Source organism: Heteronotia binoei, chromosome 21 (genome assembly GCF_032191835.1).
Source record: "Heteronotia binoei isolate CCM8104 ecotype False Entrance Well chromosome 21, APGP_CSIRO_Hbin_v1, whole genome shotgun sequence".
Classification (NCBI taxonomy): domain Eukaryota; kingdom Metazoa; phylum Chordata; class Lepidosauria; order Squamata; family Gekkonidae; genus Heteronotia; species Heteronotia binoei.
This window is the reverse complement of record NC_083243.1, coordinates 133,975,912-133,990,318: the sequence shown is the minus strand read 5'-3', so window position 1 is coordinate 133,990,318 and position 14,407 is coordinate 133,975,912. Positions and strand designations below refer to the sequence as shown.

Below are 14,407 nucleotides of genomic sequence, written 5' to 3'. Positions count from 1 at the left end.
GAACAATGCTGAAACTACCGTATTTTTCGGACCATTAGACGCACCGGACCATAAGACGCATCTAGTTTTTAGAGGAGGAAAACAGGAAAAAAAATTTGAAGCTGTGCACCCAGATCTGGGCACCTTCCCCCTCTCAATCCTGCCTCCAATCCCAGCCCTTGCTAGAAGCAGCAGCTGAAGCCTGGCAGACAGGCACAGAGGAAGCCCACCCTCCTCCGCAAACCCAGCGCTTCGCAAACGCTGGCTGTGGAGGGGGCGGCGTGCTTTCTCCCTGCTTGCCTGCCTGGCTTCAGTGCTGATGCTTAAAGCAAGCGCTGGGATCGGAGGGTGGAGGGAGCGATCCTGGTGCTTGCTGTAAGCGTCAGAGCTGGAGCCAGGCAGGCAGGGGCGGGAAGCGCCGGGACGGAGGCAGCGGATCACACACACACACACCCCGAGGAAGGTACGTATGGTACCTTCGCTACATAAGACGCACACACTTCCCCCCCCCCCACTTTTTTGGGAGGAAAAGGTGAGTCTTATGGTGCAAAAAATACGGTATTTTAAAGTAATACTTCATTGGTCTGGGCCAACTGTATCGAAAGTTTGTATAAAATATTGAGAATGTGGATCTGTTTTTGTTGTAGGTATTTTGGTTTTTAAAAAAACATATAAGTGGTTTGCAAAGAGGTAAACACTATATTGCTCTGGACTACATGGATTCTTCCATGACACAACGGTCATGTAGAAGGAGCACTACAGAATATTGACTCTTCTTCATTCTACCTCAGTTCTCACTTTTGATCCTATAAAGGTTCAATGAAGGTTATGTGACTTAATGCTTGCATGGGCATTATCAATATATCTAATTCTCAAACTGGCCCCATCTGTGGGTACTTAAATTTAGAAACTTTGGCTATAGACAGAGAAGGCGGATATTTTTACAAACCTGACAAAACCCCAAGTTTACTCAAAAAAATCTGAAATCTAAATAAAATGGGAGTTAAAAATTTCAAAATAATAAAAACAGCACCTGTCCCTTTAAATAAATAATGACTTTTGTAGTAGCCACTGTGGGAGTTGCTAGGGAGCCACAACAATATTGCCAGCCTTCAGTCCTTCCTTTCTAGCAGTAAAAAGCAAGGAGAGGGGCAAGGCCTTTTCAAAATTGTTTTGACCTTTGTGGGGAGGGAGATCAGGCTGGTTTTGGCCTCTGAGTGGTGAGTTAGGATCTGGGAGACTCAGGTACCAATCCCCACTCTTCTGTGGAAGCCCACTGGGTGACTTTGGGCCAGTTACACATGCTCAGCCTAGTCTACCTCACAGGGTTGTTGTGAAGATAAAATGGAGAACAGGAAAATGATGTAAGTTCTTAAATTTTATCATGATTCATATAATTTTATTGTTGCATTTAATGTTTTATTAATTTTTTTTCTATTGTTAAGTCTAGTTGTTAGATTGTACTTGTCTAGTACGCATTCAGAAGCAACGGCAAGGTTTTCTGTCAGTATATGAGGAGGTGTTTTTAATGAAAATGTAAACACATTCATTACTGACAGCCACTCTATCCAGATCAGGCTGCTGATGGATGGACAGCGGTATTGTTCCAGAAGCTTCATATGTGTGAGGGAGCTCTGATGCATGCCTGGATCATATGTGCAAACAAAGTGACTTTAATTATGGCTCATGTTAGTGCCTGCCTTCCCATCCTTAATTAAATATTGGATTCAGATTCATATAATTTCCTACATAATCAGGCAAAGTTTGCCCCAAGCACATTTTAACCTTTACATAATGGTAGCTAGCACTTCAAGTATCTAAAGTGCGATTGTCATGATCAAGTCAAATATAGATGGCTCCACAAGAAATACAAGAGACTTCCTGCTCAATGGAGTTTTTAATAAGCTGGTTAAGCTCTCCCTGGAGATAGACCTACTCCTCACATCGGCAGTTTCTGATTACAACTTCTGGGGGAATGAACAATGGGCAAGGGATTAGATTTGCAGAAGAAGCTGAGTGTAGAGTACTGCACTTCAAAAGTTGTCATTTTAATGAAGATTGGCAAGTTGGGAGGACATAATTATCATTATTATTAAATAATAGGACAGAGTATTGATATTGTATCAGAAAGGTTGGGAAAAATCAATTTTAATATTGGAAAATATCAATACGCACAAAATTGAGTGAAAATGATAAGGCAGCTAGCTCCATATCTCTCTGCTCAGGACCGTGGTACAGTCACCAATGCAAAGGTCACTTCCAGATTAGACTACTGTAATTCAGTCTATGCAGATTTACCCCTGAACCTGACCTGGAAACTTCAGTTGGTGAAGAATGTGGCAGTTCTCTTGCTGACTGCAGTGCCTGTATATGTATGCATGCAGCCACTGCCCCACCAGCTGCACTGACTACCAATTGAGTACCAGATCTGGTTCAAGGTTCTGGTATTGGCCTCTAAAACCTTGAGCTGGTTGGGACCAACATATCTACGGGATTGCCTCTCCCCATACACCCCCCTCCAGAGAGCCTTGCACTCCAGTGATCAACATTTACTGGTTATCACTGGCCCAAAAGAGGTCCACTTAACCTTGACAAGGGCCAGGGCCTTTTCTGTCCTAGCCCCTGTTTGGTGGAACAAGCTCCCAACAGAGATCAGGGCCTTGTGGAGCCTGATGCAATTCCACAGGGCCTGTAAAATGGAGCTGTTCCACCGAATTTTTGGCTGAGACAGTCGACAAAACATCATATGGGCTCCCTGCTTCACATAGCCCCAGGTTTTGGCTCACAGGATTACTGACATATGTGTCCTGGTCAAGTTATGGAGTCACATATAGGATGTTTTCTGTGTTGCCATCCTGGCATTTTAATTACCCGTAATTTTATCTGATGTTTTAACTTGTAAATGACTGTAATTTTTGACTGTAAGGGCGTTTTCCCACTGACCTTACTCCGCAGCAACGTCCCACTTCACCGCGCAGTATCTGCGTGGATTTCACACCAACTGCTCCGCAGAACCCGGAAGAGCCGCAAAGTCCTGCGGCTTTTGCGTCAGAAATGTAAGCTGGTTTTTGGCAGTTTACATTTGCGACGCAAAAGCCGCGGGACTTTGCAGCTCTTCCGGGTTCTGCGGAGCAGTTGGTGCGAAATCCGCGCAGACGCTGCGCGGTGAAGAGGGACGTCGCTCCGGAGTAAGCCCTAGGTTTTATATGTTGTTACTTGCCCTGAGCCCATTCTTGGGGGAGTAAGTGATAAATTGAAAATAATAAATAAAAAAAATTATGCCTTCTCCAAAATTACAAAGTGAAATTAAAACCTATTTTTGAAGTGTTTGCAGGCAGCAAGAGCAGAGAGAGTCAACATGCCCTTGTTGGTCTGCAGTGCACCTGCCCTTTAAATGTTAAATGACCATTGCTTAATGTTAAATGACCATTGCTTTCAATGGGCCATGGACCTAGCCTCCTAAATTTGAAAGGGCCAATGTGTCACCTGCAGAACAGCAGAAAGAACTCCCAATACAATTCCAGGTATTTTTAATATTTATCAGGACTAAGCTTCAGAATTAGGAAACAACAGGAATGCTTTTCACAGTACTGGAACAAAGTTCAAATCCAATGGCACCTTTAAGACCAATAAAGTTTTATTCAAGGTAAAAGTTTTCATGTGCATGGACATGATGCAACTGTGAATTCAATCTGCAACATGGCACTCAATTTTAATATTTTTTACTGTATGTATTGAGCTGACTGGCTGTTTGTGGCAGATATAATAAGAGTGTAGGTTGTCATATAAACTAGATGTGGATTCTTTGCTATCTTTTCTGCTTAGTTTTTGAAATGCATGCAACTGTCTTAAAAATCTTGTCTTCCTTTGGCTCCTGCTCCTCCACTCATAAGAACATAAGAGAAGCCATGTTGGATCAGGCCAACGGCCCATCAAGTCCAACACTCTGCGTCACACAGTGGCAAAATTTTTTATATACATACATACACTGTGGCTAATAGCCACTGATGGACCTGTGCTCCATATATTTATCTAAACCCTTCTTGAAGGTGGCTATACTTGTGGCCGCCACCACCTCCTGTGGCAGTGAATTCCACATGTTAATCACCCTTTGGGTGAAGAAGTACTTCCTTTTATCCGTTTTAACCTGTCTGCTCAGCAATTTCATCGAATGCCCACGAGTTCTTGTATTGTGAGAAAGGGAGAAAAGTACTTCTTTCTCTACTTTCTCCATCCCATGCATTATCTTGTAAACCTCTATCATGTCACCCCGCAGTCGACGTTTCTCCAAGCTAAAGAGTCCCAAGCGTTTCAACCTTTCTTCATAGGGAAAGTGCTCCAGCCCTTTAATCATTCTAGTTGCCCTTCTCTGGACTTTCTCCAATGCTATAATATCCTTTTTGAGGTGCGGCGACCAGAATTGCACACAGTACTCCAAATGAGACCGCACCATCGATTTATACAGGGGCATTATGATACTGGCTGATTTGTTTTCAATTCCCTTCCTAATAATTCCCAGCATGGCGTTGGCCTTTTTTATTGCAATCACACACTGTCTTGACATTTTCAGTGAGTTATCTACCACGACCCCAAGATCTCTCTCTTGGTCAGTCTCTGCCAGTTCACACCCCATCAACTTGTATTTGTAGCTCCCGTAGAGGCATTTGCCTTCTATCTCATCTGCACCCTGCCTTACTTCAGACCCCTACTGATGAAAAGCTGATTTCAGATACTATTAAAAGGACTAGGGTGGAGAATGATTGCCCTTGTGATTGCTTCATTCACAGACACACATCTTAGCATTGTATGACAGCACTATTAAACTATGGGGAAATGACTCCCTTGCCACTATAGGAATGAATGAAAAGTAATGCAGCAATAGAAAGATATTGCACACATAATTCAAAGGTGCTGTCTTCTCCACATATTTCAGAGCTGAGTCCTAGACACAGGTGCAAATTAGATTTTTATTTAAATTTGTTATCTTGCAGTTGTCAAACAACTTTTAGAAAGTTGGGTATATTAGTTGTCCAAGCATTTATTTGTTTGGGCTGAAGCAGGCCCAAGCTTGAAATCTTTCTCCGTTAGTAAAGCAGCTGTAGTTACTAAAAACCATTCTTATTTTCCCTTTTGATAAAGGATCCTCTAATCTCAGATTTCACTAAAATGTCCCTTGAAGAATGTTGCATGCAATTAGTTGCATATATACTTGTTTTGTTTATTTTTGCTTGGCACATCAACAACGTCTTCACTGTTCAGTTTCAGGTAATATTGCCACATATTAATGCTGTGCTGAGGTGGCTTCTGGCCCATATTTTTGAAAAAGTTCCTTATTAGGTTTGTATTTATATTAATATTTTGATTAATACTAATTAGGTTTCCCCACAGTGCACAACCTAGCCATATTACACTGTTTCCTGACAAGAAGACAACAACAAAACAGAAGATACTGAACTGCTTTGCAAAGGCAGAGATCAATGAGGAAGACTTTTGTTTGCTATTAGAATTGTATCTAACTGAATTCTTCCATAACAAAAATTATGTAATAACTACACTACAGACTTCAACTGGGGTAATACTAGTTTCCTCTACTTAAGAAGCCTGGAGACTGTGACTGTGCTGCAAGGAAGGCTATGGGTCACTATCAGTGGATTCTCAGTACATCACCACAAACTACATTTCCCAGGGTTCTCTGAGGAGGGAATCTGTGGCAGTTAAAGTGATATAATCCCAAGACATATGTCATAGATTTGATCTATAATTAAGGAGTACAAAGTACAAGCTTTCCCAGTTCAGAAATACAGGAGTGAATTATGAGCTAAGCCTAGATTAGCTAAAGATTAGGTTCAGCTCATAATTAGGCTGGCTCAGAACCAAGCACTAGCCCTCCTCATTCTCACAACTTCCCCTTCCCTGTTGGCTGTGATGAGATGCAACACCACTGGGGGCACTAAGATTCATAAAATAAGATTCTCAGAGCTTCTTATCCTTTGGCATCTGGACCGAGGCAGCTCGGCGATACTGATGCTGTTAGACTTATTGGCTGCGTTCAATACCATTGGCTGCGTTCGACCATTGGTTGCTGACCCATCGCCTCACCGATGCAGGGATTCAGGGGTTGGCCTTGCAATGGCTTTCCTCTTTCCTAGATGGTCAAGGACAAAGGGTGGTGATTGAGGGAGAGTTGTCCTGGAGGCACATACTTAATTGTAGGGTGCCTCAGGGGGCGGTGCTCTCCCCGATGTTGTTCAACATCTACATGCACCCCCTTGCTCAGATTGCCTGGAGGTACGGGTTGGGCTGCCATCAGTACGCTGATGACATCCAGCTCTATCTGCTGATGGATGACCTGACTGTGTCCCAAAAAATCTGGACCTGGTGTTGCAAGCCATGGCAGGATGACTTAGGCCGAGTCGATTAAAGCTGAATCCAATGAAGACAGAGGTCCTTTGCCTGAGTTGGGGTGGTCTGAACAGGGAAATCCCCTTACCAGCATTTGATGGTGTGCCACTGGCAATGGCACACAAGGTCAGAAGCTTGGGGTGCTGCTGGAGCCTGCCTTGACAATGGAGGCCCAGAGAGCAGCCACTGCTAAATCTGCATTTTTCCATCTTAGATGGGTGAGGCAGTTGGTCCCCTTCTTTGAGTGCGGCGACCTGGCAACAGTGATCCATGCAACAGTCACCTTGAGATTGGACTACTGTAATGCCCTCTACTTGGGGATGCCCCTGTCTTGAATTCAAAAACTGCAGCTAGTGCGGAACGCGGCAGCCAGGCTGCTATCGGGGCTTCCCAGGTGGAAGCACATACAGCCGAGACTGCAGAAACTGCACTGGCTGCCAATTGTATACCGGATTCACTACAAGGTGCTGGTTATCATCTTTAAAGCCCTATATGGCCTAGGACCTGCCTATCTTAGGGACCGTCTCTCTCCACATGTTCCCCAGAGGGTACTTAGATCTAGATTTCAAAATCTATTAGCAATCCCTGGGCCAAGGGAGGCCAAACTAAAGACCACTAGAGAGAGGCCCTTCTCAAGAGCAGCCCCCTACTGGTGGAACCAACTGCCAGAGGAAGTGAGGGCCTTGTGGGACCTTGCCCAGATCTGCAAGGCCTGCAAGACCACTCTCTTCCAGTTGGCTTTTAACTGATGCTGAGCCTTGTACTGTAGGGAAATTGAAAAAATACTGTTGCCATTGAAATTATACAACATCAAAGAGGCTAGCACCAAATCATTTTTGACTGTTTTAATTATTGAATATGAAATTTTATAATATTGTATGGATCTTAATTGTTTGTTGTGGTTTTATGCTGTGAGCCGCCCTGAGCCTGCCTCAGCAGGAAGGGCAGGATATAAATCAAATAAAGAAAGAAGACAGAAGAAACTATATTTCCTAAGAGTCTTCATGCCCACAGTGCTATTCCTGCCTAATAATGTAGTCGAGCAGCCATCATTAGAATCACTACCACTGGCAACTTGTGGGAAGGTAGAGTAACAGCAGATGGGGAGAAGAACCTCACAAGGGCACTGGGATTAGGAAGGCTCCCAGTTACTCTCATGGAACCTCCAGGGTCATCTAGTCCAACCCCCTATACAAGGCAGGAAATGCACAAATTCCACACGCACGTGCACACACAAACACACTCGTACCTATCTACCCCTATTCCATTCCCAGAAGAAGGCGAAAGAAAGAAAGAAAGAAAGAAAGAAAGAAAGAAAGAAAGAAAGAAAGAAAGAAAGAAAGAAAGAAAGAAAGAAAGAAAGAAAGAAAGAAAGAAAGAAAGAAAGAAAGAAAGAAAGAACTCCAGGATCCCTGGTCAAACTGGCCTAGAGAAAATTGCTTTCTGATCCCAAAGTGGTGAACAGCACTTGTCTGGGTGTGTAAGAAAGGGCCACAAGAACTAAACATTGACACAACCCATCCTGCCCTTCCTCTCATGATCTGCCTATGTTCACAGAATCAGCATTGCTGTCAGATGGCCATTTTGCCTCTGTTTAAAAATCTCCAAAGAAGGAGAGTCCCCTACCTGTTCCACTGAGGAACAGCTCTGTCAGGAAGTTTTTCCTAATACCTGTCTATAATATAGTGGGTTCAATTTTTTTTAACCAAACTATAAAACATAATAGCCAAGAATACCATCAACACTCTGTTACAAACCCTAAATTCACGGTTACCAACCATCTAACTTTAGTTGCATGAAGGGAATTATATCCTGTTTGCATAAAAACACTCTCTCTCTCTCTCTCTCTCTCTCTCTCTCTCTCTCTCTCTATATATATATATATATATATATATATAGAGAGAGAGAGAGAGAGAGAGAGAGAGAGAGAGAGAGAGAGAGAGAGAGAGCCTCGTGGCACAGAGTGATAAAGCTGCAGTACTGCAGTCCTAATCTCTGCTCACGACCTGAGTTCGATCCCAGCGGAAGTTGGTTCAGGTAGTCGGCTCCAGGGTGACTCAGCCTTCAGGTAGTCGGCTCCAGGGTGACTCAGGTCGGTCAAATGTGTACCCAGCTTGCTGCAGGTAAAGTGTAGATGACTGGGGAACGCAATGGCAAACCACCCCGTAAAAAGTCTGCCATGAAAACGTTGTGAAAGCAACGTCACCCCAGAGTCAGAAATGACTGGTGCTTGCACAAGGGACTACCTTTACCTTTATATATATATATATATATATATATATATATATATATATATATAAAGGTATGTATGCGTGTGTGTATATATAGTGTACGTGTGTGTGTGTGTATAGTGGGTTCAATGCATAGAGGAGACACGGTTGCAGTGATCATAGCTCTTTATTGAGTGACAGCATGCCAACTAGTAGTTAATGAAGACTGCTAAACTGGGCCAATGGGGCCAACTATATACAGTCCTGGTCCCCATGCTAGAATGCCATTGGATCATTTGAACCAGCAGGGGGCCTGATTGGAGCAGGGATTTGGATCCTATTGCCTATTGTTCTAGAGTCCCCAAGCTCAATTCTCAAGATTCCAATGAGCCAGGCAGAAACACTGGTAAAAGAACGTAATCATGAGTCCACATACACAACATCCCTCCCCCCCAGTCCGCAAGCTCTAATGTCCAAATTCTCTGAGGTATGCAGGCTTGCGATGCTCCCATGTTGACCGCATGGGTGCCAGAGTATGTGGAGTAGCTGCAGGGGCTTGCTCCAAACCCGTGGCTTCAGGCATGGTGAGCGGAAGGGCGGGCAATGCTGGTGTTTCAGCCGCCATAGCAGGATCCTCAGTTGCTGTCAACTCGACCCATGGCATGGGAGTTGGGTCCTTGGATCTGCCTGGCTTGGCTGGTTGAGGTTGCAGGGCTTCCGGCTGGCTGACAAGGCTGTAGCTGGCGACCTCATCCTCTGGTAGGGTGCAGGATCTCAGCTGGTCAATGTGTCACCTGAGGGTGAAACCGCCTTCCGTGTTCACTTCATATGAAACAGTTCTTTGTGTAGACCAGGTCCCCAGGAGTGAATCCACAGGGCGCCTTGAGCATGTAGGAGAGCTCCTGTAAGTCCAAGGCTCTGTCCGGGTATAACCAGTCAAGGAGGGTGGACAGCTGCTGACCCATGAGGAGTTTGGCCAGGCTGTGGCCTGCGGCAGTGCAGGGGATGGCGTGCTGGCCCAGGAGGAACTCTGCGAGGCAAACCTCCCAGTCCCTGTGGAGGATGTGGCAGAGGGATTCCTTGGTGGTCCACACCATCCGTTTCAGTTGGCCATTCATCACTGGGTGGAAGGGCAAGGATCTGATGTGCTTAATCAAGTTCCGTGCACAAAAGTGCTGGAACTCCCCGGACGTGAAAGCTGTCCCATTGTCTGAGACAAGGGTGTCTGGCAGGCCATGTGGAGCAAAGGTCCAGTGGAGGGCACTGATGGCCACCCAGGAGGAAGTAGACACCACAGGGACTACTTCCAACCACTTTGAGTGAGACTCCACTATAAGAAAGAAGATCTTTCACTGGAAGGGCCACGCAAAGTCCAAATGCAAGCAGGACCCTGGATTACGGGTGGACTCTCAGTGCTTCACTGGAGCACAGTTTGGTGCCGGTCTGGTCTCCTGGCAGGGTTGGCACCAGGCAACCCAGGACTCATCGGATCATCGATCCTGGGCCACCAAACGTCACTGCGGGCAAGCGCCTTCAAACGCACCACCCCGGGATGAGTCTCATGGAGCGCTGTTAGTACTCGCTGGTGCAAGGGTGGCAGTACGACCACTCTGCTTCCCCAAAGGAGGGACCCTTTGTGGACTGAAAGTTCATCCCGGAGGGATGCGTAAGCTGTAAAATCCGGGCCTTTGTATAAGAGGGCGCTGATGGCCACCTGGGAGGAAGTGGACACCACAGGGACTACTTCCAACCACTTTGAGTGAGACTCCACTAGTAATCCAGCTGAAATTGTGGACTCTTCTGCATAGAACTAATACAACAGAAAAATATGGATTCATCTGTACGACTGCTGAGGTTTCACTTTCCCACCCTTTTTAAAAATCATGATGAACATTGTGAAGTTTAAATATGTGTCATTAATGCATCACTCTAATCTAGTAGATATTACATCTTACATCAAAGCCTGCAAAATACAGTAGCACTTAAAGGTATATTGCCAATAGTCTATTCCCAGAGAAGCAGCACTTCACTCAAAATAGCAATGTCAAATACTGTTTGTACATGCTCATCTAACATGTCCAATACATTTGTGTTTATTTGATCACACTGATACTTTTCTCTTGCAAAATGTAAAAATACCATTTTAAAAATAGCCATTTAATCTGCATGCAGTCATTCAGAATTAGTATTGGAGACTCATCCTGGGATGTCACTCTAAATTTTGTATCCACTTGATGTTTGTGGCCAGAGAAAAACCTGATGATCCTAATGTGGCTTAAGCTTACCTGTCTACAAATCTAGCCTTCCTAATGGGATACTGGATTTCTCTTGTCTCCACTTCTGATCAGCAAATGTGGCCCAATGTGGATAATGGGGATAATGAAAATAAGAAAGTGGGGGGGGGAGGTTATACAGAAGTCAAAGTTACACATGACCAAGCAATCAAACCACACAAGAAACAATAGCATTAGTTTGTACCTGAAAACTTTGTGCTGCAGTTGCAAAGGAGGTTGATCAAAAAACCTTAACATACACATTGCAAGGTGGTAGATGAGGCAGGGGGTTGCTATATCAGCCCTGTGTAAGGACCATGGCTTGCAACTACATTGGGTGTTGCTGGGTAGCCAGCACCAAGGCACCTACATAATGCTGACTTCACAGCTCCTACACCTTTGACTCCTTGTCACAATGGCAGGTCAGTATGCTGGGTGGATTCCCCCATCTGCACCATGTTTTCACTAACCATAATTAGTGCCATATTTATTTATTTATCTATTGATGTGAAAAAAAATTCTGCCTCTTTCCTTTTTATAACTCACATTTTTATTATTTTTAGCATGGTAAAACCAATACTAAGTATATAAAAATAACATCACTTACAAATATAAGACATACAGAAAAAGTGCAAAAAATTAAATGTAAATAAAATTTACATACAGAAAACCTTAACTCAGGTTACATGTTAACAGCATATTTGAAGATCCAATTAATACAGAATGTAATCCAGATATTTAGTTAGAATAGGTGAACTGGATGACGGATTTTCATTTATGTATGCAAAAAACCCAAACCATTTTTCAACAAAGGTATCTGCTAATAATGGATTTCAATATGCAGGATGCCAAGTTACCTTGAATCAAGAGATCCCAGACTTTATCAAACCATTGACGAATACTAGGACCTTTGTCAGGTTTCCAACATTGTGCCACATTGATTTTAGCTGCCGTTAATAAAATAGAGAATAGTTCTAATTTCAAATTAGAACACTTTTTTTATTCCATATATTCAGCAGAATCAACTCCAGTAATAGAGAGATATCACAACCTATTATTTTCGTAGCAATCTTTAGCACTGATTTCCAAAATAATTTTACTGTGGGGCAATCCCACCAACAATGTTTTAGCTTGCCTATTTCCCCACATCCTTTCCAACAACTTGGGTTTGGAATTAGTTTACTACGAAATATATTATACGGCATGTAATATCATCTGGACCAGACTTTAAGAACATAAGAGAAGCTATGTTGGATCACGCCAACGGCCCATCCAGTCCAACACTCTGTGTCACACAGTGGCAAAAAATTTTATATATACATAGACACTGTGGCTAAAAGCCACTGATGGACCTCTGCTCCATATTTTTATCTAAACCCTTCTTGAAGGTGGCTATACTTGTGGCCGCCACCACCTCCTGTGGCAGTGAATTCCACATGTTAATCACTTCCTTTTATCCGCTTTAACCTGTCTGCTCAGCAATTTCATCGAATGCCCACGAGTTCTTGTATTGTGAGAAAGGGAGAAAAGTACTTCTTTCTCTACTTTCTCCATCCCATGCATTATCTTGTAAACCTCTATCATGTCACCCCGCAGTCGACGTTTCTCCAAGCTAAAGGGTCCCAAGCGTTTCAACCTTTCTTCATAGGGAAAGTGCTCCAGCTCTTTAATCATTCTAGTTGCCCTTTTCTGGACTTTCTCCAATGCTATAATATCCTTTTTGAGGAGCGGCAACCAGAACTGCACACAGTACTCCAAATGAGACCGCACCATCGATTTATACAGGGGCATTATGATACTGGCTGATTTGTTTTGAATTCCCTTCCTAATAATTCCCAGCATGGTGTTGGCCTTTTTTATTGCAATCGCACACTGTCTTGACATTTTCAGTGAGTTATCTACCACGATCCCAAGATCTCTCTGTCAGTCTCTGACAGTTCACACTCCATCAACTTGTATTTGTAGCTGGGATTCTTGGCCCCAATATGCATTACTTTGCACTTGGCCACATTAAACCTCATCTGCCACGTTGACGCCCACTCACCCAGCCTCAACAGATCCCTTTGGAGTGTCTCACATTCCTCTCTGGTTCTCACCATCCTGAACAATTTAGTGTCATCTGCAAACTTGGCCACTTCACTGCTCACTCCCAACTCCAAATCATTTATGAACAAGTTAAAGAGCATGGGACCTAGTACTGATCCCTGCGGCGCCCCACTGCTTACCGTCCTCCACTGCGAAGACTGCCCATTTATACTCACTCTTTGCTTCCTATTAATTAGCCAGTTTTTGATCCACAAGAGGACCTGTCCTTTTACTCCATGACTCTCAAGCTTACTAAGGAGCCTTTGATGAGGAACTTTATCAAAAGCTTTCTGGAAGTCAAGATAATATAAGAGGACTTTGATTTAAATAAAGAGCTTTTCCATACTGAATTCCATTGTTCTTCTGAGAAAACCTTCTCACAGTCTTTCTGCCAATGATTTTGTTGCAATGTACCTTGCGCCCAGGTCTTTAAGTTTAATAACTGATAAATATTTGAAATTACACCTCTAACAGCTGTAGAGCCAGTCTTTAATCCAATTTCAAAGGTGTTTAAATGTCTGTTTGCACATGTAAGAGGTATAATCTTGTTCAAGGTATCATGTACTTGATAGTATTGCATCCAGGGGATTTTGAGTTTATATTTTGCTTCTAGTTGAGCTATCGTACTGTTTCCAATTGGTTGTAATGTCTATTAGATGAAAAATATTCTTGTCATGCCAGAGTTTAAAATCTTTCAAATTTTTACCTGGTGAAAACCAGGTTTGTCCAAGAAAAGCAATAAAAGGGAAGGTGGCTGGTGTTAAAACCTCTCTATACTTATTCCATAGACTAAGTGTATGTTCTAAAAATAGATTGCTTAAACTCATTAAACTCATTGTTGGTCTTTCGAATTTGCCAAGACAAATGACCTCCTGTAAAATAGCCTCGCCTAGAGAGGCCCTTTCAGTACTGAGCCAAGAGGAATCATAGTTCGGATTCGCATATAAAAGGATGTACTTTAATTGAGAGGCTACGTAGTATTTTTCTAAGAGGGGAACACCCAAACCTCCTAGTGCTGTGGGTTTTGATACCATACAAAAGGAGAGTCTATGGTGTTTATAGTTCCACAGGAAATCCATGAAGGCTTTTTGCCACCTTTGCAAATCTCTTCTATCAATTGGAATAGGCAAATTCTGAAATAAATATAGAAATGTTGGTAATAAAAAGGATTTTAAAAGATCAATTTTTTCAAGCGTCCTTGACTCCCATCAGTCGGGCTTCCGCCCGGGGCATGGGACGGAGACAGTGCTAGTCGCCCTGGTGGATGATCTCCAGCGGCATCTGGATCGAGGCGGCTCGGCGGTACTGATGTTGTTAGACCTGTCGGCAGCATTCGATACGGTCGACCATCGGTTGCTGACTTGCCGTCTCGCCGACGTGGGGATTCAGGGGTTGGCTTTACAATGGCTTACCTCTTTCCTCAAAGGTCGGGGACAAAGAGTGGCGATTGGGGGTGAA

General features: G+C 43.6%; 1 pseudogene; it reads right to left on the bottom strand.

The window, feature by feature from the left end:
- Window positions 1–14,407, bottom strand: part of LOC132589647 (uncharacterized) — a 64,078-nt pseudogene that overhangs the window by 36,703 nt on the left and 12,968 nt on the right.